The sequence below is a fragment of the Triticum urartu genome, chromosome 7A, assembly GCF_056163025.1.
Source record: "Triticum urartu cultivar PI428250 chromosome 7A, HENAU_Tu73, whole genome shotgun sequence".
NCBI lineage: Eukaryota > Viridiplantae > Streptophyta > Magnoliopsida > Poales > Poaceae > Triticum > Triticum urartu.
The window spans coordinates 259668820-259682833 of NC_141879.1; positions in this window are offsets into that span (position 1 = coordinate 259668820).

Sequence of the window (14014 nt, forward strand, 5' to 3'; positions counted from 1 at the left end):
CTGGCGCAGCTTGCTGTGGCCATGGGCCGGCTCTGGGCGCGGGCCTCCTGGCGCTTGTCTGGCTAGCTGGGCCGGTGGCCTAGCCGGCTAGAGTTTTTTTTAATAAAAGGTTTTTCTCTTTTTTTAACATTCAGAAAAACAAACAAACTGAGTAATAATAATAAAACTATATAAGCATATTATATACCAAAATGCTCAGAAAAATAGCAGCAATAAGATGAACTATTTTTCAAGTTCAACTAAATTCCATAAAAATTCCTAAAAGTCAAAGAGCGCTACTGTTGCATTTAAAATCAATAAAAACATTTTTTTAATAGCAAAATGATTTCAAATTTATTTTCTCCTAATTTTCTATTGAAGGGAATCATTTTAACCTTATTTCCATTTATTTATTTTTAGGAAAAAAATAATTTGAATATAAAACTAAATAACTCCCAAGAGGACTTGAATTTGAAATTTCAAACAACTTCGAATGGAAAATGAGTTTCAAATAACTTCAAATTGACTTCCAATTTATTTCTTTGAAACTCCCAACTCTCTTTCTTCAAATATGAAGAAGTCATTTTATCTTCCCTCATGAACTCATTGAGTTGCTTAAAATTTCTAAATTTGAAATATTTCAAATGGAATTCAAATCATTTTCGTACCCCTTTTCACTTCTTTAAATGGAAGAAGTCATATTATCTTCACTCTAGGGTTTTGTACTGAAATGAATTTGAACTCAAGGAGATCAAAATGCAAGATGAAAAGTTTTGGGGAAGTCCTTTTATTCCCTCTCATTCAACTTTCAAAAAGTTTTTCAATTTCCAATCATTTTCACACAATCAATCACACAACAATAAAACAAACAATCATAATAATTTATTTAATATAACATTCCAAAATTTAGAATTTTGGGATGTTACATCAAAGCATATGGTTTTATACAAACTTTTGGAGAAGCCTATATTTACAAGAAAGTGAGTGGGAGCTCTGTAGCATTTCTGATATTATATGTGGATGACATATTGCTGATCGGAAATGATACTGAATTTCTGAATAGCATAAAAGGATACTTGAATAAGAATTTTTCAATGAAAGACCTCGATGAAGCTGCTTATTTATTGGGCATCAAGATCTATAGAGATAGATCAATATGCTTAATTGGACTTTGACAAAGCACATACACTGATAACATTTTGAAGAAGTTCAAAATGGATCAAGTAAAGAAAGGGTTCTTGCATGTGTTACAAGGTGTGAAGTTGAGTCATACTCAATGCCGACCACTGCAGAAGATAGAGAGAAAATGAAAGTCATTCCCTATGCTTCAGCCATAGGCTCTATCATGTATGCAATGATGTGTACCAGACCTGATGTGTGCCTTGTTATTAGTTTAGTAGGGAGGTACCAAAGTAATCCAGGAGTGGATCACTAGACGACAGTCAAGAATATCCTGAAATACCTGAAAAGGACTAAGGATATGTTTCTCGTTTATGGAGGTGACAAAGAGCTCGTCGTAAATGGTTACGTCGATACAAGCTTTGACATTGATCCGGATGGCTCTAAGTCACAAACCGGGTACGTATTTGTATTGAATGGTGGAGTTGTCTGTTGGTGCAGTTCCAAACAGAGCATCGTGGCGGGATCTATGTGTGAAGCGGAGTACATAGCTGCTTCAGAAGCAGCAAATGAAGGAGTCTAGATGCAGGAGTTCATATCCGATCTAGGTGTCATACCTACTGCATCGGGTCCAATGAAAATCTTTTGTGACAATACTGGTGCAATTGCCTTGGCAAAGGAATCCAGATTTTACAAGAGAACCAAGCACATCAAGAGATGCTTCAATTCCATCCGCGATCAAGTCAAGGAGGGAGACATGGAGATTTGCAAGATACATACAGATCTAAATGTTCCAGACCCATTGACTAAGCCTCTCTCACGAGCAAAACATGATCAACACCAAGACTCCATGGGTGTTAGAATCATTACAATGTAATCTAGATTATTGACTCTAGTGCAAGTGGGAGACTGAAGGAAATATGCCCTAGAGGCAATAATAAAGTTGTTATTTATATTTCCTTATATCAAGATAAATGTTTATTATTCATGATAGAATTGTATTAACCGGAAACTTAGTACATGTGTGAATACATAGACAAATAGAGTGTCACTAGTATGCCTCTACTTGACTAGCTCGTTAATCAAAGATGGTTAAGTTTCCTAACCATAGACATGAGTTGTCATTTGGTGAATGGGATCACATCATTAGAGAATGATGTGATTTACTTGACCCATCGGTTAGCTTAGCACTATGATCGTTTAGTTTATTGCTATTGCTTTCTCCATGACTTATATATGTTCCTATGACTATGAGATTATGCAACTCCCGAATACCGGAGGAACACTTAGTGTGCTATCAAACGTCACAACGTAACTAGGTGACTATAAAGATGCTCTACAGGTGTCTCAGATGGTGTTTGTTGATTTGGCATAGATCGAGATTAGGATTTGTCACTCCGATTGTTGGAGAGGCATCTCTGGGCCCTCTCCGTAATGCACATCACTATAAGCCTTGCAAGCAATGTGAGTAATGAGTTAGTTGCGGGATGTTGCATTACAGAACGAGTAAAGAGACTTTCCAGTAACGAGATTGAACTAGGTATTGAGATACCGACGATCGAATCTCGGGCAAGTAACATCCGATGACAAAGGGAACAACTTATGTTGTTATGCGGTTTGACCGATAAAGATCTTCGTAGAATATGTAGGAACCAATATGAGCATCCAGGTTCCGCTATTAGTTATTGACCGGAAGTGAGTCTCGGTCATGTCTACATAGTTCTCGAACCCGTAGGGTCCGCACGGTTAACGTTCAATTACGATTGGTATTATGAGTTTATGTGTTTTGATGTACCGAAGGTAGTTCAGAGTCCCGAATGTGATCCCGGACATGACGAGGAGTCTCGAAATGGTCGAGACATAAAGATCGATATATTGTAAGGCTATGTTTGGACATCGAAATGGTTCCGGATGAGTTCGGGCATTTACTGGAGTACCGGGGGGTTACCGGAACCCCTGGGGAGTTAATGGGCCTTATTGGGCCTTAGTGGGAGAGAGGAGGAGGCGGCCAGGTGGAGGGCGCACCCCCTAAGCCCAATCCGAATTGGGTGGGGTCGGGCCCCCCTTTCCTTCCCTCTCTCTCGCTCTTCCTTCTTCTCCTACTCCTACTAGGAAGGGGGAAACCTACTCCTGCTGGGAGTAGGACTCCCCCCTTGGGCGCGCCCTATGAGGGCCGGCCCTTCCCTCCTCCACTCCTTTATATACGGGGGAGGGGGCACCCCATAGACACACAAGTTGATTGTTTAGCCGTGTGCGGTGCCCCCCTCCACAGAATTGCACCTCGGTCATATCGTTGTAGTGCTTAGGCGAAGCCCTACGTCAGTAACTTCATCATCACTGTCATCACGCCGTCATGCTGACGGAACTCTCCCTCGGCCTCAACCGGATCAAGAGTACGTGGGACGTCACCCAGCTGAAGGTGTGCAGATCGCGGAGGTGTCGTGCGTTCGGTACTTGATCGGTTGGATCGCGAAGACGTTCGACTACATCAACTGCGTTTCATAACGCTTCCGCTTTCGGTCTACGAGGGTACATAGACATACTCTCCCCCTCTTGTTTCTATGCATCTCCTAGATAGATCTTGCGTGATCGTAGGAATTTTTTTGAAATATTGTGTTCCCCAACAGTAACATACCGATGACAAAGGGAACAAACATATGTTGTTATGCGGTTTGACCGATAAAGATCTTTGTAGAATATGTAGGAACCAATATGAGCATCCAGGTTCCGCTATTGGTTATTGACCGGAGATGAGTCTCGGTCATGTCTACATAGTTCTCTGACCCGTAGGGTCTGCACGCTTTAATGTTCGATGATGATATGTATTATGAGTTATGTGATTTGATGTACCGAAGATAGTTCGGAGTCCCGGATGTGATCATGGACATGACGAGGAGTCTCGAAATGGTCGAGACATAAAGATTGATATATTGGAAGGCTATGTTTGGACACCGAAAAGGTTTCGGATAAGTTCGGGCATTTTCCGGAGTACTAGGGGTTACCGGACCCCCCCAGGGAGTAAATGGGCCTTAATGGGCCATGGTGGGAGAGAGGAGGAGGCAGCCAAGTGGGAGGCGTGCGCCCCCCAAGCCCAGTCCGAATTGGGAGGGGGGTCGGCCCCCCTTTCCTTCTCTCTCTCCCCTCTTCCTTCTTCTCCTACTCCAACTAGGGAAGGGGGGGAAACCTACTCCTACTAGGAGTAGGAATCCCCCCTTAGGGCGCGCCATAGGAGGCCAGCCCTCCCCTCCTCCACTCCTTTATATACGGGGGAGGGGGCACCCCATGGACATACAAGTTGATCTCTTAGCCGTGTGTGGTGCCCCCCTCCACAGATTCCCACCTCGGTCATATTGTCGTAGTGCTTAGGCGAAGCCCTACATCGGTAACTTCATCATCACCGTCAACACGCGATCGTGCTGACGAAACTCTCCCTCGGCCTCAGCTAGATCTAGAGTTCGAGGGACATCACCAAGCTGAATGTGTGCAGTTTGCGGAGGTGTCATGCGTTCAGTACTTGATCGGTTGGATCGCAGAGACGTTCGACTACATCAACCGCGTTACTTACCGCTTCCGCTTTCGGTCTACGAGGGTACGTAGACACACTCTTCCCTCTCATTGCTATGCATCTCCTAGATAGATCTTGCATGATCGTAGGAATTTTTTTGAAATACTACGCTCCCAACAGCCTATGCATGTTACATGTCTTTCCAAAGCTTTACTTGTTATTCTTCATATGTTTATCTAAAGCTTTGATGTATGTTGTCATCAATTACCAAAAGGGGGGAGATTTAAAGCACAAGTGCTCCATGGGTGATTTTGATAATTAATGTCAACATATCTCTTGTTGGACTAATACTTTTATCTAGTATATTTCAGAAAGTTCAACAAAGGTGTGGCATGGACAAGAGGATGTGGAACCCCTTCAAGAAGCTAAGGACAAGGATTGGCAAAAGTTCAAGACTCTACATTTTCATTTTAGTGATCCAAGATCACATTGAGTCCATAGGAAAGCCAATACTATTAAAAGGGGATGAGGTGTTGCTTAATAGCTTGCTTGCTCAAAGTGCTTAGTGATATGCTCCAAAGCCCTCAACCACTTTCTCATTTCCACATATGTCCCAAACCTAAAGTCAAACTCGGCCCCACCGGTTTGATCTATCCGGCGCCACCGAGTTCACTTGACATAGCCACCGCCAGAAACCCTAATCAATCTGGTCTCACCGATGGGATCTCGGTCTCACCGAGATGGGCTTGCAAACTCTCTGTTGCTTGTTGCAATCATCTCGGTCTCACCGAGATATACAATCGGTCCCACCGAGTTTGCTTGACCAACTCTCTGTTTTGCTTATTACCAAAATCGGTCTCACCAAGTTTGTGTAATTGGTCGAACCGAGTTGAGGTTTTACCCTAACCCTAGCACATCGGTCCCACCGAGTTGATCATATCGGTCCCACCAAAAACTCTAACGTTCACATTTTGAACCAGATCGGTCTGATCGAGTTTCTCGATTCGGTGCCACCAAATTTGGTGAATTGTGTGTAACGGCTAGATTTTGTGTGGAGGCTATATATATACCCCTCCACCCATCCTCTATTCATGGAGAGAGCCATCAGAACGTGCCTACACTTCCAGTACTCATTTTTTGAGAGAGAACCACATACTCATGTGTTGAGACCAAGACATTTCAATCCAACCACAAGAATCTTGATCTCTAGCCTTCCCCAAGTTGCTTTCCACTCAAATCATCTTTCCACCAAATCCAAATTTGTGAGAGAGAGTTGAGTGCTGGGGAGACTATCATTTGAAGCACAAGAGCAAGGAGTTCATCATTAACACACCATCTATTACCTTTTGGAGAGTGGTGTCTCCTAGCTAGATTGGTTAGGTGTCACTTGGGAGCCTCCGTCAAGATTTTGGAGTTGAACCAAGGAGTTTTTAAGGGCAAGGAGATCGCCTACTTCATGAAGATCTACCCAAGTGAGGCAAGTCCTTCGTGGGCGATGGCCATGGTGTGATAGACAAGGTTGCTTCTTCGTGGACCCTTCGTGGGTGGAGTCCTCCGTGGACTCACGCAACCGTTACCTGTTGGAGATATGCCCTAGAGGCAATCATGTGATGATGAAATTTCCATATGTATTCATGAGTCCTCTGTATTGTCCTCGAACATCATCAATGATATGTATCAATAAGTATGTGACTTGTTTGTGGAACTATGTATTGTATGATGATTGTTCTAATGGTCCCTAGTTGATAAGGTTGTGCGGACACATATCCTTGACTAGTATACGACTCGGTTGATGACTATGTTTCACAAGTCATGTGCATGGAGATGCTAAATCGATAGTATGGGCTCGGGGATGGAGATCACCGAGCCGGACAGACCCACTTTGAGACGCAGCGAGATATAGTCATGTGTTAGTCTCAAGTGCAATGTCTATGCCATGTCCTAGACCTAAGGTCCTCGCATGTTCCCGGGATGAGGATCGACTCACTTAGGGTCTATCAAACGCTACTCCGTAACTGGATAGTTATAAAGGTAGCTTTCGGGTGAGTCGTGAGACATGCCGCGAGACATGGTTGACCAAGATGAGATTTGCCCCTCCTATTTGGAGAGATATTCTCTCGGCCCTCTCGAGTGATCAGATTCGGAAAGCATGGCCGTGCGACTTGGGTTAAGTCTTAACCCAGTTCGGGAATCTGTATCGTGGTTTCGAGAAGAGAGGTCGAGCTATCACAAGGGTGACAAGTACTCGCCTTGAGCTCGACAACAAATATCGTGAGGCAAAAGGAATGTTGCATATGCCACATTGTTGAGGTTCGTCAAACGACTTTACGCCCACATGGGAGTTGGCACGTTCTTCTAGGAGTCGCTACCAACTATCAACTCTGGTCGTGTCCATGTGTACGTGAACCTATAGGGTCGCACACGTAAGGGGTTGCAGCCCATTCAGATTGGATCCGAGTGGAAAATGGATGTGGACTCCTAGTGGGCTCAAGTGTTGAGCCCATCTCGGAGGTCTATATGAAGGGGAGTGGGCACACCACTTAGGGTTGATCGATAGGGAACCCGGGTTAGCCACCGCCACTCCCCACGCCCATGCCGCGCGACCGGACCTAGCAGTCCGCCGCTCGACGCTGCTCCCCGTACGTGTGGATACCTTGGAGGCATCGCATCTGCGGTGCTTGGACGAACCGTTCGAGGGAACCACGAGGTGCCATTCGCGGGAGATCACCGTTCACGGGTCTTCGCTGTTCGCTGGAGATCAGCAACGCGAGGAGACGGCCCGGGAGATCGGCTACACACATCACCAACTCTACTTCCGCTGTGGTGACTGCGCGTCTAGTGGTAAACCCGATCCCGTGAAATATTTCCAGCAGCATGATCTTGGGTGCGCGATAGAAAATTTTATTTGGTGCTAGCGTAGCATACCGCGTGTTCCAACAGTGGTATCAGAGCCTCCGCTGTGTGGTGATAGATTCGATGATATGCATATGAGATATGTAGATCGGTTCAGGTGCGGGTCGATGAGATCGGTTGCGCATGTCAGTGTTGAAGATTGGTTTCGTGATCTTGTTTCCGTGATCGTGACGCAGAGGTCGTGACACGACTTACCCCTACCGGTCGGTTTCCTCCATCGGGGTAGACAGTGGAACGTAAATCCGAATGCAGCACGTTAAGATCAATGAGATTGGTCGAATCGAAACATAGATCAACACCTTGGAAATGTGATTTCCACGGTGCTGAAATCTGTTGGAGCGGTCTGGGTAAAACGGATGTAACTTTTGCATACGAACTCCGATTTTGCTCCACGACCTGTCAAACTGAAGCTAACGAAAAGTTGGATTAGCGGTGAAATCCTATGATTTCAGCACTTTTGGCTAGGCCAAAATCCGCTTGGAAGATAGAGTTTCAGGAGGTTTTATCTTCGGCGGTAGAACATCTGACTCGTTTTTGCAGGGAATGACTGTGATTTGGTATAGCCCATGTATGTTGCTTGTATATTATTGTTTCATGACCTGCGTGTCATGAATGCGCCAACCGGCAGGAGCCATATGGTTGTCCCATTATTATATTAATGACCTGCGTGTCAACATGAGAAGCCATGTAATGTAATTTCTTTCAGTAGCTATTAGTTTTTAATAGCATAGTACCTTACGTAACACTTGGCGGTTGACACCATGGCGTGGAGATGGAGATCACCATGAGGACAATCATGCATGGGCAGACCGCGCACGTGGAGATGGAGATCACCACGCGCTGTGAAAAGGGGCTATACCATATCACACATACATAAACTGCCTGTGAAAGTTTATCCCTTTTATGCACCCTTCTTTTTGCATGGTAGATGTTTTAAGTAGGGTGATCCCTCAAATAATGTCAAGTACAAATGCCTCTCCAATTGCTGCACCTTCACATGTCAAGTATATTTTGTGGCGGTCCTATACAATTAGGGTGCCACTAGATCTCCTTGAAGTGATGGGTTTGTGTCGGACACTTACAAGCGAAGCATTGGTTGACTTGTCGTGGCTATCAAAATAGTTTTGGGCTACAAGGCATAGGAGTTGGCGAGGCATGAGATGTCCCCAACAACAAGAGTCGTATGGAGATACGATTAGCAAGAGTTGCTTACCGAGTGATCTTGTCCTCTAGCGGTGATGCAAAAGCTCACTAGTTGACATGTTGATCTTGGATCTTGAATCACTAAGTATCAACCGAGGGATGTTGATTTTAGTGGGAGTAATGATCTTATTAAAATATTTAATATGAATTACCCTTCATGAATACATGTCTTAGTGTTTTGCATATTTCTGTTGTAGATTAATGGCACCACCTGCTCAAGTTATCCCTTTTTGTGTTGAAATCAATCTTGGAAAAAGATAAATTGAATGGAACAAACTTTACCACCTGGTATAGAAACCTGAGAATTGTTCTTAGGCATGAGAAAAAGGAACAAGTTGTAGAGAATCCGCTTCTAGAGGAACCTGCCGATAATGCTAATGCCACAGCCAGAAATGCCTACCAGAAACTTGTTGATGAATCAAACAAGATCAGCTGTCTCATGCTGGCTTCTATGAAGCCCGATCTGCAGCAGCAATTCGAAAATATTGAGGCTTTTGATATGATCGAGAACCTTAAGAGCATGTTTCAAATGCAGGCTAGGACCGAAAGGTTCAACGTCTGGCGATCCTTGATGGGTTGTAAGCTGAAAGAGGGTGATCCACTGAGCCCGCATGTGATCAAGATGATTGGGTACATGCAAGCTCTGGATAGGCTGGGCTTCCCACTTGGGGATGAGTTGTCCACAGATACAATTCTGGGTTCTCTTCCGGATAGCTATGGGCCGTTCATCTCGAACTACCATATGCATGGGATGAGAAAGAAGCTCACTGAATTGCATGGGATGCTCAAAGTGGCAGAGCATGATATCAAGAAAGGTACACATCGTCAAGTGTTGATGGTGCAGAACTCGGCTAAGTTCAAGAAGAGCTGGTCCAAGAAAAAGGCTAAGGCAAAGGGCAAAGAGAAGGAGGCAACTCCAACTGCAGCCGTTGCGCCTAAGTCAGGGACGGCTTCGGGGAGTATTTGCTTTCATTGCAAGGAACCCGGACACTGGAAAAGGAACTGCAACAAGTGGCTTGCCGAGAAGGGCAAAAAGACTGGAAGTATGACTTCTTCAGGTACACTTGTTGTATATGTTATGGACATTTATCTTGCTGATGTTTCTAGTAGCTCTTGGGTATATGATACCGGATCGGTTGTTCACATATGCAACTCGATGCAGGGGCTAAGCAGAACTAGGAATGTCGCAAGAGGAGAAGTTGACATTCGCATCGAGAATAAAGCAAGAGTTGCTGCATTGGCCGTCGGCACTATGCAACTTAATTTACCTTCAGGATTTGTAATGGAACTTGATAATTGTTATTATGTTCCTGCTTTGAGTCAAAACATTATTTCTGCCTCATGTTTGATGAGACAAGGTTATGAATTCAGTATTAAGAACAATGGTTGTTCAATTTACTTGAATAATATGTTTCATGGCTTTGCACCCGTTGTGAATGGGTTATTTATCCTAGATCTTGAAGGTGAATCAATCTATAACATAGATGTCAAGAGGCATAAGCCTAATGAGATAAATCTGACTTACATTTGGCATTGTCGACTAGGACACATTAGTCAAAAGCGCATGAAGAAGCTCCATGATGATGGAATCCTAACTTCATTTGATTTTGAATCATTTGAGACATGTGAGTCTTGCCTACTCGGCAAGATGACTAAGACTCCTTTTGCAAAGAGTTGCGAGAGGGCGTCCGAGCTGTTGGAACTTATACATCGTGATGTATGTGGACCAATGAGCACGACAGCCAGAGGTGGTTTCCAATACTTCGTGACTTTTACTGACGACTTGAGTAGATATGGATATGTCTACTTGATGAGGCACAAGGTGGAAACTTTTGAAAAGTTCAAGGAGTTTCAGAACGAAGTGGAAAATCAACTCGGCAAGAAAATCAAACTTCTACGATCTGATCATGGCGGTGAGTATATGAGCCAGGAGTTTGATGATCATCTTAAGAGTCGTGGAATAGTTCCACAGCTGACTCCCCCGGGTACGCCACAGAGAAATGGCGTGTCAGAACGGAGGAATCGGACTCTGTTGGACATGGTCCGATCAATGATGAGTCAGACAGATTTACCCTTGTCATTTTGGGGATACGCTCTAGAAACTGCAGCTTTCACACTAAACAGGGTACCATCTAAGTCTGTAGATAAGACACCATACGAGATATGGACTGTGAAGAGTCACAGTTTGTCTTTTCTAAAAATTTGGGGATGTGAAGCATATGTCAAACGACTCCAGTCGGACAAGTGCATATTCGTGGGATATCCAAGGGAAACCTTGGGGTATTACTTCTACAACCGTGAGGAGGGCAAAGTGTTTGTCGCTCGACATGGAGTTTTCCTTGAGAAAGAGTTTCTTAATCGGAAGGCTAGTGGGAGGACGGTCCGACTCGAAGAAATTTGAGAACCACACGGGGACGTTCCGGTAGGTGATTCTATCACAAAGGAATTAGTCAGGGAACCCGTGGTGGAGCCGACGCTGGTTCCACAGAGGTCGGAAAGGTTACGCAATTTGCATGGCTGCATTGTGTTGTTCTTGGAGAATAACGAGCCGACTACGTATGCGGAAGCAATGGAGAGCCCTGATTCCGAGTTATGGCTTGAGGCCATGAGATCCAAATTAAAGTCCATGGATGACAATCAAGTTTGGAACTTGGTTGATCTGCCAGATGGCGTACGAGCCATTGAGTGCAAGTGGATCTTTAAGAAGAAAACTGATATGGACGGAAATGTCACAGTCCATAAGGCTCTACTTGTTTCTAAAGGTTATCGACAAGTTCAAGGAGTTGACTACGATGAGACTTACTCACCGGTGGCGATGCCTAAATCAATTCGGATCATTCTTGCTATAGCGGCATATTTCGACTATGAAATATGGTAGATGGATGTCAAAACGGCTTTCCTTAATGGAAATTTAACCGAGGATGTGTATATGACACAACCCGAGGGTTTTGTCGATCCAAAGAAGTCTAGCATGGTATGCAAGCTTCAGAGATCCATTTATGGATTAAGGCAAGCATCTCGGAATTGGAACATTCATTTTAATGAAGCCGTCAAAGAGTTTGGCTTCATCAAGAATGATTGTGATCATTGTGTATTCAAGAAGGTCAGTGGGAGCTCAGTTGCATTTCTGATCTTATATGTGGATGACATATTATTGATTGGAAATGATGTTCAAATGTTTGAATCTGTCAAGGACTCATTGAAAAATAGTTTTTCTATGAAGAACTTGGGAGAAGCAGCTTACATTTTGGGAATCAAGATCTATAGAGATAGACCGAGAAGGCTTATTGGATTAAGCCAGAGTGCATATATTGACAAGGTGTTGAAGTGGTTCAACATGCAAGATGCCAAGAAAGGTTTCTTGCCCATGTCACATGGCATTAGTCTTAGCAAGACTCAGAGTCCTATGACTCCTGATGAGCAAAGACGCATGGATGGGATTCCGTATGCTTCGGCTGTTGGGTCCATCATGTATGCTATGGTATGTACTCGTCCCGATGTCAGTTTTGCTCTTAGCGTGGTGGGCAGATACGAGGCTGATCCAGGTGAGAGTCATTGGACAGCGGTTAAGAATATCCTTAAGTACTTGAGAAGGACTAAGGATATGTTCCTGGTTTATGGAGGTGAGGATGAGCTCGTTGTAAAGAGTTACATCGATGCTAGTTTCCAAACAGATAGGGATGATAGTCGATTGCAATCTGGGTTTGTGTTCATTCTGAACGGAGGAGCAATGAGTTGGAGGAGCTCCAAGCAAGATACTGTAGCTGATTCTACAACAGAGGTTGAGTACATTGCGGCTGTCGCAACTGCAAAAGAGGGTGTTTGGGTGAAGAATTTCATTTCTGGTTTTGGTGTGGTTGAGGGCGCGCCTAAGCCATTGGACCTCTATTGTGATAATAGTGGTGCCATTGCGCATGTCAAGGAACCATGAAACCATCATAAAACCCAGCACATACTCAGGCGTTTTAACCTTATTCGCGATATTGTCGAAAGAGGTGATGTAAACATATGCAAGGTACACACAGATGCAAATGTTGCCGATCCATTGACAAAGCCTCTCCCACGGCCGAAGCATGAAGCGCACATGAGCTCCATGCGCATACGATGCCTAAATGATTGACTCTAGTACAAGTGGGAGACTGTTGGAGATATGCCCTAGAGGCAATCATGTGATGATGACATTTCCATATGTATTCATGAGTCCTTTGCATTGTCCTCGAACATCATCAATGATATGTATCAATAAGTATGTGACTTGTTTGTGGAACTATGTATTGTATGATGATTGTTCTAATGGTCCCTAGTTGATAAGGTTGTGCGGACACATATCCTTGACTAGTATACGACTCGGTTGATGACTATGTTTCACAAGTCATGTGCATGGAGATGCTAAACCGATAGTATGGGCTCGGGGATGGAGATCACCGAGCCGGACAGACCCACTTTGAGACGCAGCGAGATATAGTCATGTGTTAGTCTCAAGTGCAATGTCTATGCCATGTCCTAGACCTGAGGTCCTCGCATGTTCCCGGGATGAGGATCGACTCACTTAGGGTCTATCAAACGCTACTCTGTAACTGGGTAGTTATAAAGGTAGCTTTCGGGTGAGTCGTGGGAGATATTCTCTGGGCCCTCTCGAGTGATCAGATTCGGAAAGCATGGCCATGCGACTTGGGTTAAGTCTTAACCCAGTTCGGGAATCTGTATCGTGGTTTCGAGAAGAGAGGTCGAGCTATCACAAGGGTGACAAGTACTCGCCTTGAGCTCGACAACAAATATCGTGAGGCAAAAGGAATGTTGCATATGCCACATTGTTGAGGTTCGTCAAACGACTTTACGCCCACATGGGAGTTGGCACGTTCTGCTAGGAGCCGCTACCAACTATCGACTCTGGTCGTGTCCATGTGTACGTGAACCTATAGGGTTGAACACTTAAGGGGTTGCAGCCCATTCAGATTGGATCCGAGTGGAAAATGGATGTGGACTCCTAGTGGGCTCAAGTGTTGAGCCCATCTCAGAGGTCTATATAAAGGGGAGTGGGCACACCACTTAGGGTTGATCGATAGGGAACCCGGGTTAGCCACCGCCACTCCCCACGCCCATGCCGCGCGACCGGACCTAGCAGTCCGCCGCTCGACGCTGCTCCCCGTACGTGTGGATACCTTGGAGGCATCGCATATGCGGTGCTTGGACGAACCGTTTGAGGGAACCGCGAGGTGCCGTTCGCAGGAGATCACCGTTCACAGGTCTTCGCTGTTCGCGGGAGATCGGCAATGCGAGGAGACGGCCCGGGAG